This window comes from Pteropus medius, unplaced genomic scaffold (genome assembly GCF_902729225.1).
Source record: "Pteropus medius unplaced genomic scaffold, Ma_sr-lr_union100, whole genome shotgun sequence".
NCBI lineage: Eukaryota > Metazoa > Chordata > Mammalia > Chiroptera > Pteropodidae > Pteropus > Pteropus medius.
Window position 1 is genome coordinate 31,677,659 of NW_024354500.1, and position 13,746 is coordinate 31,691,404.

General features: G+C 43.7%; 1 protein-coding gene across 1 annotated transcript in view; it reads left to right on the plus strand.

Moving 5' to 3' along the window:
* The window catches only part of TRAM2 (translocation associated membrane protein 2), a 68,468-nt gene that overhangs the window by 23,068 nt on the left and 31,654 nt on the right, over positions 1 to 13,746 (plus strand). The gene's annotated exons all lie outside the window — the stretch shown is intronic.

Below are 13,746 nucleotides of genomic sequence, written 5' to 3' on the forward strand. Positions count from 1 at the left end.
GATTTGAAGTGCCCTGTTGCCAGTGGTGGTATTAACCAGGTTAATTATTATCAGGTGGTATTAGTATTAAGGCTTTTAGTTGAGGATCCCAACTACATCCATCAGGGTCCCACAAGGAGACAGATGGGGTAATTAAGGAAAGATTATTAAAGGCACTATTAACAAGGGTGGGGACATGATCAGGGGAAACAGATAAGGGCTGGTAGAACACATCAGGGCTTACAAAAGTGAGGAGATAACCCTAAGCTTGATGGGACAGGGGTGGAGTGGATACAGAACTTTTAAAGATGTAAGCAAGAGAGTAGACGAGGTTGAGGTAATGCCAGCAAGCTGTGGCCAAAGAAGAGGGGCTGGACCTTTGATAGGGATCAAGTCACTGCCACATCTGGTCAGCAAAGAGGGTGGTGGGTAATGAACACTCTTCCTCTGCTGTCTAATCTCCTGCAGATTCAGCTGAAGCCAGAGGTCGGGGAAGCCCATTGATGTACTTTCGTAAAGGTCATCCGCTCTCATCTCTTCGACACAGAACAGGGTGGAAAATGGACCTGGAGGGGCAAGTGGAGAATTACTCAGCCCAGTAGCACGGATAGATTCTAGTCTATCTCCTCTTTGAATCCTGCCTCGTTTACGCCCATAGGCAATCGGAAAGGGTGGCGCAGTGAGAGACTGATGCTCCTGAAATACTACAAACTTTGACAGCAGGCTTTTTAGACAGATGTTTCCTGATTGCAGTAAGCCAAATAGTATAACACAGCTAGCTACTTTAAGCTACTTATTGCCCCAATCTCTGGTGAGCCCAGGATCACCTTTGCTTCTTAAAAGTGGCAGCACGTCAGAGCCTCCACTTCCGTCTTTTGGGGGTAGTTTAGATAGTATTCAAGTACCACTTAAACCTATTTCCTTCTCTTACCCTAGGGATTTGCACACTCAGCCCTCAGGGACTAAGAGGTGTTACCAGTATAGCATAAATGGGATTCTAATCACCATGTCCAATTACCACTAGTCTTTGAATATCTATATCTAACAGGAAATTACTTTCTTGACAGTTTCACATGGAGGAGCTCAGACTCATTTGTCCATTAGGTAACTGATAAAATTTAATTGGTAAATTATGAAATATGGGACAGCTTTTAGAGTTTTGTGGCCGGAAACGAGAATTTAGACTTTTTATGTTACAATGTTGCTTCCTTTATTTGAGGGAAGCAAGGGATTTTCTTCATCTGGACTTGAATCATTCAGGGAAGCAAGTTTTGAAATGCACACAGTGCTGGAATAGAGAACATCTCCACTGATGAACTCAGTAGACAAAGATAGTTGAGTTTGGGGCTCAGAAGCTTTTAGAATAAATGTATATTCGAATGAATAAAAGCTTTGAAGGGTCTGAGGGCCAGATTTCCTCTCTTACCATTTTAGGCTTGCTTCTTTGAAAAAAAATGGAGACAACTGAGATCTAAAGTTGGCCCACACGTTGGATGGTCCCCCAAAGCCACCATGACTACATTAAGCTAGACTGTTCCATTCGGAGACCTCCTCTTGTACATTCTGAGCACTATAATGATTCTGTTCTAACCCTCATCCTCTCCCAGAAGTCTTCCTAGGGAAGATCCATAGGTCTCTAAACCCAGAGCACTTAACAAGGACCCTGGGGGCCGTGCAGAGATGAATAAAACAATGGTCTCTGCCTTTAGGAAGGAAAAAGAACCTCCACTTGTCCTTTGCCTAGTTGTGTCCTGATTCATGACATCTTTTTTTGTCTTAAAACTAACTCTTCACACTTCAGAGCCTCATTTTGATCATTATTAATTTTTAGGCACAGTGCTCAGGTGGCATAGTGGTTAAGAATCCAGATATCACAGTCCAGTGGATCTTGAGTTCATCCCACTTTTGGGGCTTATTAGCTGTGTGCCTTTGGGCAAGTGTCTTAAGCTTTCTGAGTCTCATTTGTTCAGTACAATAAAGCCTTTGGGAGGATTAAATGAGCTCATTTCTGTGTTTAGAGTGGTTTCTGGCATTTAATGGGGGCTCAGTAAATAGTAGTAGCAGTAGCAGCAGTAGTTGCTTCTAGAGTTGGAGGTTAAATGAGGTAATCCTGTTTGGTGTTTATTAGCACAGTGCCCAGCAGGCATTTAATAAGATCTTACACATTAATTGTTGCTGTTCCTTACAGGCTTGTTGGGGGTTACACGAGGTAATCATATAAAATACATCAACCTTTCCTGGCTTGTGGTCAATGTTCAATAAAGGATGGCCAATTTTATAATTTCTGAAATAAGGGAGTTGGACTAGATTGTAGCCTAGCTCCTGATTTTGGTCTCTGAGCCTTTGAGGTAACGAAGTGTGTCTTAATAGTTTTTGTATCTCCTATAGATAGCATTGTGCCTTGTCCAGAGCATGTGCTCAGTAAATATTTGGTGATTGAAGGATTGGGTTTATATTTTTTAAAACTTTTCCTACAGACAGTGCTAAACAAAGACGTGTTTCTGGGGTTTGAAAGTATCTTAATAGACAGCTTTGTGGCCCATACCCCCAATCTAATGCTTTCTTTGACATATCTCTTTAGAAATCCTGGTGTGGCCACTGTAAGATCCAAGAGAAAGCTCTGGAAAGCCCCTATAGCTATGGTGGCAGTGACTGCAGACCTTAGAACGTGGATCTTGGCCCATGTCCAGATGCTTAACTGCATGTCTTCAGGTATTGATTCTGAACCTCATCAATTTGGCCAGAGACAGTAAAGGCTGAGAGAGATAGGAAGCTGGAGGCCTCCTGATGGCCTTCTGGGCAGCACCTTAATAATTCCCCACCTCGGAACCCACAGAACAGCCATCCTCTTGTCAGTCCATCCAGGTGGCCCTGCCTTTCCCTCTTGGGAAACAAGTGGAGGGAAGTAAAGTCATATTGAGAGTGGCAGTGTAGCACTGGTTCAAAAGAATTCATTAACTAGACAGCGGAAAGATTTCCTAGTCCTGTTTTGACTGTAAAGGAGGGGGGAGTATTAATTTTGTTTTTGCTTCTCTCCTCAAGTCCTCCGACTCCTCTTCAACTTCCTGTTTTCCTCCTCGGAATTACATCAATTCCAGGGGGATTAATTGAGCATCTTCTCTATATCTAGACAAGTGTCAGAACTTCAGAAGCAGCAGGGGGCTTGGGGAACAGGGAGGCGATGGGCCCTGTCCGGGAAGCCACCCAAGGCCAGTGCTCCCCCTTGGCACCCTCTCCTGTAGTCCTAGATCTCACTTTCTAAAGAAATACCCCTTGACTTGATGTATTCCTCTCTGGTTCCTCCCTTACTTTTCTGCATAACCAACCACTTTTCTCTCCTTGGTCTTTCTTCTCATAGGTTCAGGCTTCTCCCATCCTTCCCCGACTTCCTACCCCTTTTAGCTCCCAGGTGTCCCAACCAACAGTCCAGACTTCGGTCTCCAGTCTGCCACTTCCAGTTCACCATGTACACCAGCTTCTGCTTCCACCTTTTCTCCAGTGTTTACTCAGCAAAGTCCCCAGGGACCTTTGGTTCCCTGATATGATGGCTCTTTAAGCTGTCATTTAGTCCACAAATATTTATTGAGGCCCTGTTGTATGCTGAGCACCATTACAGCTATTTGGGACACATCAGAAAAAAAAATCTTAAGACTGCTGCCCCTCTGTAGCCCCTACATCAGCCCTAGATTGGCTGGTCCACCCCAGGGTCTGCCTGTGCTGAGCACCGACTCCTCTCAACATCTTCTCCCCTGGCTGTTGGGGCCCCTCTTGGTTTCCTCTGGCCTCTGACTGGTCTCCTTCCCAGATCCTGGACTGCTGCTGTTTTCTCTCTCAGTTGATGATACTACCATCCACATTACTCTGAATAACCATCATAATGCCTTTTATTTAAATTATATGCTTATGCATCTGTTTCTTGAACAAGACCAGAGCACCACTCTTGACCACTCCTTCACCTTAATTTATTGAGCCACTGAGTCTTCTGAAAATTGCCCAACGCTGTCCTGTGTCTGTTCCCATTACCTTTGTCCAGGCCTGTGTTGTCCCTTCTTACAGGAACCTCCTCCCTAACTGGTGTCTACCCTCCTGGCTCACCTTCCCTTCCCCAGCCCATTCTCTACACCCTGAGCAGAATGAGCTCTCTGCAGTGGAAATCTCATCATGTTCCTTGTTTAAAACCATAAGTAGCTACCTCACACATGTATGATAAAGTACAATTTTTATACCTGCCATAAAGGGCCCTTCATAGAGCCTTCCAGCCTCATCACTTTTCATACACAAACCTGCCCTTTTCCTGGGAGTCACTTTTCTCCTATTTTTCTACCTTAGTGCACATAGGCCCCTTCCTCCCTTCTTTTGGTCCTTCAGGATGCAGGTCAGGCAGAACCTCATTGGTGATGTTCTACATGGGGGTAGGGGGCTTAGATCCTCTGAATTGCCTGTATGTAACCTCTAATAATGATGATTTTGTTGTGTTGAAATGAGCTTTTGCATACTGATTTGTCTGACTGGGCTCTGAATTTTTGTGGTGCCTTTTCTGCCTGGGATGGTGCTTGGAGTAAGGGGTAGGGGGCATTTTGTGTCTAAGAGTTGATAGGGCAAAGCTTGAAAAGGCATGGCTGGGTACCTGTGGGGTTCTGAGATGCCAGGCAGGTGTCCTGATTCTCTCCTAGGCATTAGGAAATCATGGAGGACTGTGGAACAGGACCTGTGGTATTTTAGGAAAATGGTTCTGTAGTCTTTCCCGGGCAGTCAGGAGAGATGGCAAAAATAGTACTTGAGGATGGCGCTTTACCCTCTGCAGCCTTGGTCTTTGCCTTAGGGTGCATGTACAGAGTGATGTCTGGAGAGTGAAAGGAACATATCTACTTCCTTCCCCTCCCCATCGGCCTTGGCAGGAGAGTCTTTCCTCTTTCCCTCTCCCTTTTTGTGTATCTGTGTGTGTCTGTGTCCTCTCATCCTGTTCTCATTGTGTGATTCTCTTGCATAAAGATAATCTGTGCTTCTTGGCCAAAGCTTAAGGTTATTGGTGTCCTAGGCAGTTCTATTCCTTCTTGTATTACCCTGTTGCTCAGCAGGCCTGGGGTGGGGGGCACCCGGCCCCCAGGCTCTTGCTCAGAGGCCAAAGTGCAGATTCATCAGTAAGTGGGGTATTGCGCATTGTGCCCCAGATGAGGGTGCCTGCATATTCCAGTCAACCTCCGAGGACCAGCTGTGAGTTCAGACTGGGGTCCAGACTCTCCCTTTGATGTTTGGTTTTCTTCCTGGGCTGCCTTTCTCTGTGTGTGAGGTCCCAGTCAGCCTCCTGGGGAGCTGAGAGGCTGAGAAAAAGCACCATGGATTTTTACATGTTATTCAAACTACCACTTTCAGTTAATAAAACAAAATTTTGTAATAATGTGTATTGCTATATCTGTGTGAGGGGGGAGGGAGATCTTTTTGAATTTGGTATTTCACCCTAAATCTCATTTGACGAGACTTTGTTTCTTCAATTTAGGAGTATGGAGGGACCGGTTTGTGGCAGAGTGTGGGTAGTGTTTACCTCAGGCCATACTTTTGGGAGTTGACTTGTATTTTATATTTATCTATAGCACATTTTTCTGGAAACTCTTGCCTTTTACATTATTTTCCTTCTCCACTTTGAAGATGATTTGGAACATCCCCTTGTGAATATTCCTTGCTGAGGAACAGGGATATTTGAGTGGTGGGTGTTTTTCATTAACTTTCTTGGCCTTGATTTAATTCAGCTGAATCAAATCATCATCATTAAGCTTCACTTATCAGGTGCCCTCATGCTGGTGGTCCTTGGCGGGTCTTTGTAGACTCATGCAAAATGGGCTGGCCGTCAGCCAGAATGGGGTTGTAATGCCTGGCCCCAAGGAGCAGGATGTTAGGAAATAAAGGTGAGACAGAATCAAGATGCACGTGGTAGAGCTCCTGGGCCTGACCTCACCTTCCTGCTGTGTGTGAAAGAGTAAGGCTCTTAGTGGTATTTGAATGGTACCACAGTGGCCAATTCACTGGGACCCATCACTTAATCTCTTTCATCAGCACACCCCTCAGTGGAGTAGGGGTGTGTGGAAAGGGGGACAACAGAGATCACACATCTAAGATTCCTATAGAATGGCTTATTTTAAAAAATCATTTATGTGCCTTCCAGCCCTCGTTTGCTCATTGTAAATACGAGTGGAGGTGGACATGCAGGGATAGAGCTTCTCTCTTGGTGCATAGACACCAACACCCAGAGGCATCTGAAGGCTCCCCGTGTGAACAAGCCTCATTTATGGCCCCTGGAGACCGCTTCGTGCTCTGTCACTGTGAACTCAAAGTTCGTTTTTTTCTAGCAAGCTCTAATCCACATGCCTGACTCTTCTGTCAAAATGTAGGGATCTACATGCTGATGTTTTGAGTAGGTAACTTTCTAGATGGTAGAGAATAATTAAAAGTGATTGCAGTAGATCACTGTCTGTCTAGTCTTTCCTTCCCGAAGAGTAAACAAGAAAATGAAGGCAAATTACACCGGGATCTGCTGGTCCAGCTACCCTGCGTCTTTGGGGCCCCTGAATATGAAATGAACCTTTCATTTCCCCAGATACCAGGAAATGCCATAAGTTTCTTGGGCCCTGGCACCTATTCTTGATGATTGCCAGTGATTAGTGACTGGCTGTCGGAGACACATCTGTGACAATTAAAATTACCCTCTCTCTTTGTGTTTCCTGCCTTATGGAGCTAAAGCTTCTTCAAAAACAACAGCTAAAATGGCACTGTGATATATTGATGCAGTGGTTTCTTTTCTAAAATGTTACCTAATCTTAACTCACCAAAAATCACTTGCAACCTAAAATTCTACATTCTGAAACCCTTTCTTTTTTCTGTTTTTGATTTTTAATTTATTTTTAAGATGTCATTGCATCTGAACAGGTGGCTTTGGCCAAAAGTAAAAATGTTTTGTCCTGCGTGTTTTATGAATATCCATCCATAAAACAACTAGTAATCTGAACTCTGCCATATGGTACAGGAGAAATACATTTTTAAAAACATTGATATTCTTAAAAGTTATTTTGCATGAGCACTTCTGTATTTTTATTTAGTTTTTAGCTTCTGTGAGGAATGGTTTACAGGTATGCTCTACAATCCAAATACGGGGAAAGCTATTGAGGAGAGGTAAAGGAGAGTGAAGTATATAATCAAGTAAGAGTATTAGATATATTGATCTAGGGCTCCTAAGGGAGAAGGTAAGAGTATCTATATATTAAGGCCTTCAGAGCAGAAATGTACTTTATTTTAATGTGGATGTATATGTTTTATTTTAGGCTATCTGTTAGACACATAGTAGGTCAAGTTCAATCTATAAAAGCATAGATGATATAAATATGCAGTCCTCTTAAAGTTTTAAATAAAGTCGTGAGTATGTAGGAAAGGGCTGTCCGTAGTCCACCTCCTGTTTTTTGGTACTTGATTAACTTCCCAAATTGGGGATGGATAGCATGGCAAGTTCAGTCTTTGTATGTATCTTTTTTTAAAAAGGTCAAGTTCAAAGATTTTTAAAACTATAAGTGATTTTTCTAAATTCCTCTTTATCCCAATATAAAGTTTAGACTTCGGGACAGATGAATATAATAAAGCGGTGTAATTTTATTGTGACTATTCCAATTAGAGATTTTTCTCATAAATATGTATTGTCACTTTTTAATCTAATATGAAACGTGAGCATGTTATTAATAGTCTACTCAGTATATGAACATGAGCTTGTAGAGAATCTGTTATGTGTGAGTTTAGCTTTGCTTAATTTTTATATTAAGGCAGTTTTTCAAGAGAGAAAACCAGAATCTCTAGGCATTACTAAAAGCCACACAGAAAGGTAGTGTCAAAACTCAGCCCCCTGGTTTCAGACGCTTGGCCCTCCGAGCAGCCTCTGGTCATCCAAAACGGAGATTTTCAGAAAGCAAGAGTGAAAAGCATCTTTGTTTCAGCTGTATCTGCCTTCTGTTGAGCGATGGAGGGGCTGCAAACCACGTACATTGAGTCCCAGCCATAAACAACGTGTGTGCAGGTGATGAGCTGAATGCTTGGGCTTCTCAGAAAGCAAGAACCTCGAGGAGCAAACACTTCAGTAAAAAAAAAGGCTAAAAGACTCTCTTATTTAAAAAAAAAAAGAAAAGGAAAGGAAAAAAACTCTTCAACCAATAGGGCGTAACTTTTAAATGTTTTCCTGTCTGACTGAAATTTTCCTATCCACTGCCTCAGCAGAAAGATGCAAAATCAATTTGAGGAGAGCCAGAGTCAAGACTGTTTGGCTTCCTGAGAACAGGCTGAGTTGCAAGAGATTTCACTTGGCTTTACCTGTGCTCCTAAGGAAGAAGGAAACGGGTCAGTCATGGGGTTTCTGGTTTGGCCACACACTGCTCTTTGTGTTTCAACCCTTAGGTGGGAGTGCTGGTGTTCAGGGGGCAGAAGCAGTTTGGAGCAGAGCTGCTTCTGTGAAAACAGGTCTCATACCCTATCTTGTCCTTGGTTGCTCAACTACCAATGTAGCCCCTTCCGAGTGCCAACACGTGGCTGTGTCTGCTGAGAAAAAACTGAACCAAAGGATTGAATGCTACCTAAAAGGAATATGTTGAGAATACTTTCATCACAGTTGTTCTCTTTTACCTTTGGCGCCCACGTATCAACTTGCAGTGAAAAGAGAACAGATTGGGGCATTTGGAAACCAAGGTGTGCCCAGTGTCCATGGCTGGCAGGCTGGTGGGTTAACTGGATTGGTTAACTTACTTTCTCATTCTTTCAGACATAGGTGATACCTAGACCTCGTCTTCACAAGATGGAGAAGAGTAATATATTTAAAACTTTTGGGACGATCTCTCAGCCAGTTGTCAGTGAAAGGCTGTTTCTGGTGTTGACAAATAAGTGAAATCAGGAAATGAGAGCCTTTTAGGGCTGAGGCCGGAGAGGACCTTTAAGGACATCCATTCTAACCACTTCAATTGGCCTTGTCCTTTCCATGTTTCTGTAAAATGGGGATATTGTTAGTATCCACGCTGTAGTCATTGTGAGAACTACGTGAGATCATTTATATAAAGCACTTAGAATTGTTCTTGGCACTGAGTAGGCACTTAATAACATTAATTGCCGTTATTATTGTTGTTGTTAATGGATGAAAAACAAGTCCAGGGGTTAAAATCCCTTGCCTGAGGTCACCCAGCTGCCCTGCAGCAGAACTGGGGCCGGAGTCCAAGTTCACTACACTTTGCTGCAAGCAGCTGTTTCACCAGCATCCTTGGTCTCGTTGCAACCAAGAGCTCAGATTCGTGTGTCCCTAATAGAGCATGGCATGTGGAACGGTTTTGGTTTTATTATGGCTACACAAACATGCTCAATGTCATTGCCTTTGGGTTTGATGCCCTGTTTTAGTTAAAAGTTCAATGGTGCGGTGCGTGTGTGTGTGTGTGTGTGTGTGTGTGAGAGAGAGAGAGAGAAAGAGAGAGAGAGAGAGAGAGAGCGCGCGCGCGCGAGCTCCTCCTACATAATTTAGTGTTCTCCCTTTGCATTAGTGTATTAGCACATTGTCACTTTTGACCTTTCACCCGCTGAACGTGGCATTTAAAATGCTATTAAACTCAATAATGTTTCCTATAAACAGCTTTAGAGGGATGGGAAATAATTGAAAAGACATTTTTAATGGGTGCCTGTTTCTCAGCTCTCTGTGCTTTAAATAAGCCCAGCCAGTGCTTGCAGAGAAGAGATTATTGGTTGTTTTGTCCCTGGTCTGAGGCTGGGAGAGGGTTATAGAGTGAAGTTTTGTGGTTCCAAAAGACCTTTTAAAGCACAGAGAGTGGTTTTCATGCTGAAGAAATAGAGTTGCTTTTTTTGAAAGTTTTTTTGTTTTTTCGATCAGTGGACATGAAGGCTGATCACTCCTTCCTCCTTCAGATACACAATCTCTGAAGAATGAGGATCAGTTGCACTGGGGCAAACCTGAATACCAGCTCCATTAGGGCCAAAATTTTTTTAGCACTTTGTATTGAGGTATACTTTATACACTATAAAATCCATCCATTGTAAGGACAGCTTTATAGGATTTATCTGTGCTTGTTTTTAAAGTGTCCCTTCACTGGAGTATAAGTTCTAGGAAAGTGGGGATCTTACTTGCCTTCATTATCTTCAATCCATAGCCTGAAACAGTGTCTGGAACACAGCCAGCACTCAGTAAGGGCTTGTTAAATGAATATAGCGATTAAGTAGGAGAGCCAGTATTGTGCTGTTACGTAACCCTCAGCCTGTCATCTGTCCACGTTTATAATTTTGTGTGTGTCCTCTGTTTCTCCCTGGGCTCCATCCCAGTGCTGAGCACGTAGTAGGTATCTCTATATGATTCAGCAACAATCATTTGACCAACAAAGCTAAAGTGATTTAAATATTACTTAATAAGTTGTAGCTCTTTAAAAATTTTTTCACTCTTTCATCCCTTGGGTCAAGTTGTATAAACACAGTCCAAGTTATAATGTCAAAATAAAATGAAATAAATCCCATAAGAATAAATGCATAGGAAAAGCTTTCAGAGAATTGGCCCCAAACATGTGGAGGGAGACATGAATATGAGCTTAGGAAAGGAAGGAAAGCAGAGAAAGTAGAATGAATATTGTGTTTGTTTTTTTTTAACATTTTTCCGAATTGCTTCAGATTTTTAAAGGATGTGTATATCTTTTGAAGTTAAAATAAAAGCGTACTTAAAACATCGATTAAATTAAACAAATTCTATGAAGGACACAGAAAAGATTCTGAGACAGACTGGACAGAGAGGGCTGCTTTGAGAGGATGATGAGAGACAGGTTCTGCATGTGTAGCTCTCAGACTTGGCTGCACATTGGAATGCTCTGGGGAGCTTGCCGACATGCTGATGCCCCAAAGGGTCAGGCTTAATTGGCTGGGGGTGGCCCAGGCATAGAGAGCTTAAAAGCTTCCCCAGGGATTTGAATGTGCAGTCAGGGTTGAACACCAGCATGCTACACATGGAATTATAATGTATCTTAGAAATGGATTTTGGTCAACCTAAGGAAGCTCTCTGGGGGTTTGCATGGTTGATGGGGTACTCCAGGGGCAAGGCTGTGGGAACCACAGCAAAGCAGTTTGGGTAGGCACACATCACGTCACTGACCGTCACTGGCACTCACTTCATTCCCGCCCAAGGTTCAGAGCCCAGGAGAGGCTGTCTGATTGGTTAGTCTTCTGTCCTGGGGAGGGTATCTGGCCCCTTCATCCTTCCAGGAGGAATGCAGTCACCTCAGTGACCATCCTTCCGCCCCCCTCCCCCCAGCACACGCAACCTGCTCTCAGACACAGTTGAGGAGAATTGTTGCCTCAGGAAACTCTTGTGCCAGTTCAGTAAGAAGGGGGAGTGGATGCTGGTCAGCCAAAACGTCACGAGGCCCCCTCCACTCTAGTCCACTCCATGAACTTAAAAGATGAGTGTATTTTCTGAATGAAACCAAATGAGAGATTTGTGCCCAGGGCACAGTACAGTATTGGGTAAATTTTTCTTTTTGCCTGCCCGCCTGCCTTTCTTCTCTCTCCTTCCTTTCTCTCATTTTGTAAAGCTTCTTCTGATCTTCTCTCATTTGATTTCATCCTGAGAAGATGAGGTCCACCCTTGAAGGAGTCATGGCACGCAATATAGATGGAGGGTCGGGTCAAGGATGACCAGCATGGGCAGAGTCCAGGCAAGAAGAGGCCACCGTGGCTGGAGTGATAGTGGTGGTGGTGGTGGCGGCACGTTCAGGTGGTTTAGCAGCTGGATGGGTCTCAGGGAGAAGGCTGTGGGTGACAGATAGGTGACAGCACTGAGGACCAAATACAGTTGAGTGAAGCAACCAGTACAGACTCAGCTTTTTATTTTTCTTCCTATCCAGTGAGTAGTTACTGAGCCCTTACTGTGTGCATGTGGGTTGATTACTTGAAAAGGGTATGAAAACAGACAACACGGTCCCTGCCTTCAAGGAGTGCTACCTGAGGAAAGCTATAAAGGAGTATATGGAATCGATGGCACAGTGGGGTGTGGTACAGGGCACTTCAGGTAGAAGAGACATCATACCCTATGAGCAGGTGGGGGAGGCTTCATGGAAGAGTTACAGTTGAGCTGGGTTATGAAAGATAAGTGAGATTCTGATCTATAGGGTTTTTTGGGGTTTTGCGGAGGGTATAGAAATAGGATACAAAGTGAGAAACCCTCAAAAGGAAGTAGTGAGTAGTATGTTTTGGCTGAAACAGAGTACATTTCTTCTAAAGAAATAGAAGCGACTGGATTGGAAGGAAGGTTGGGATTACTCTGAAAAAGGTGTTGGGGACAACAGTAATCAGATTTGGAGGTGGAGGTAGAGAATTCTGACTTGTATATTTGGAAAGGACTTTGTGTCTTCCAGAGCACCTTCTCATACTTAGTCTCGTTTGACTTTTTCCTTGTAAGCGTGACAACATGGCTGAGACAATAGCACACACACAGGAAGGCTTGTGCCTCACTCTGTACAAAGAGCAAATGACCCCCTGTAGAGAAATGGGTCTGGTTGACGGGGAATGTTTTGCTCTTTAACGGATAGAGAAGGCTAAGGAAATACTAACCCCTCTCTGGGTGTTTCAGGAGTCCCAGTGACTTGGAGGGGCAGCAGTACATCATTTCTGGTTTTCATGCCGCTTTTGCCACGTCCAGTGTGTATTTACCACACCCACGGTGCATTGTTCACACCTTTTTTTTTTTCAGAGGAGAAGCAGTAACTCTTTATGTTGAGGTGTCTCCAGAGGCCTCCTGGAAAAGGCCTGGGTCTTAACCTCCTCCTCACCTGGCCTCTTATGTGCTCCAGAACAGTATGGGTGGTGCTTCTCAGCCCCACCTGTGTATCTGGGGAGCTTTAGACAATGTCACCCAGACCATCAGGGGTATTACAGATATCCCTGATCTTACAGACAGGGAAAGGGAGGCTCTAGGTATAAGATGATTTACTTGTGGTTACATAGCCCACAAATAGCAGAGACAGCATTGGAACCCAGGCAGCCAATTCTGTTCTTGAGTCCAAGCTTCGACACCCCCCCACCCCTGCCACTGCCATTTTGTAATCTCCTCCCTAAATTGCCAGAGTACTGATTTGGCTATTAATAACCAGGTGACAAACGCAGTTTTTGGAGAGTGCAACTAAGATTCTAAAGGCAGCTTTTGAAATAAACAAACCAGCAGTGCGGGGTGTTATGTTTTGCCCCATGCCCCACAGTAGGGTAGATGTGAAATTAGCAGCTGGAATTCTCTGTTTCTGAAGCTCAGATTTAGACTTTTGGGGCTGCTGTCCACTGTGCAGTTAACCAACATGCTTGGGGAAACCTCAGCTAGGTCCTAGGCTTCCAGAAAGCTGTGATCTTATTTTTTATTAGTTTTGGGCTTTCGTAATGCTGGCTACCTAGAATTAACTTAATACTTGAATGAATGAATGAATGAATGGCTGACAGATTTGTACCCTTAGCTTGTGAGCTCTCAGCTGGCCATGCACAGCTTGTTTCATTCTATCTGCAGTGATTCGAAGTCTAAATACCATCCAGGGTCCAGGATTGTTTTGTTTGTTTTTAGTGCAGGTAGTGGGAGGGATGTTATTAAAGAAAAATGAAAGAAAAAAAAATGGTTTTAACTCTGATTTAGGTAAAACCCTTCATTGGAGAGGCCTTTGTGTCTGAGATATAAAAGAGGTGGGCCCCGGGGGCTGGTAGCAGGCTCCACTTGATTCTTTTGAT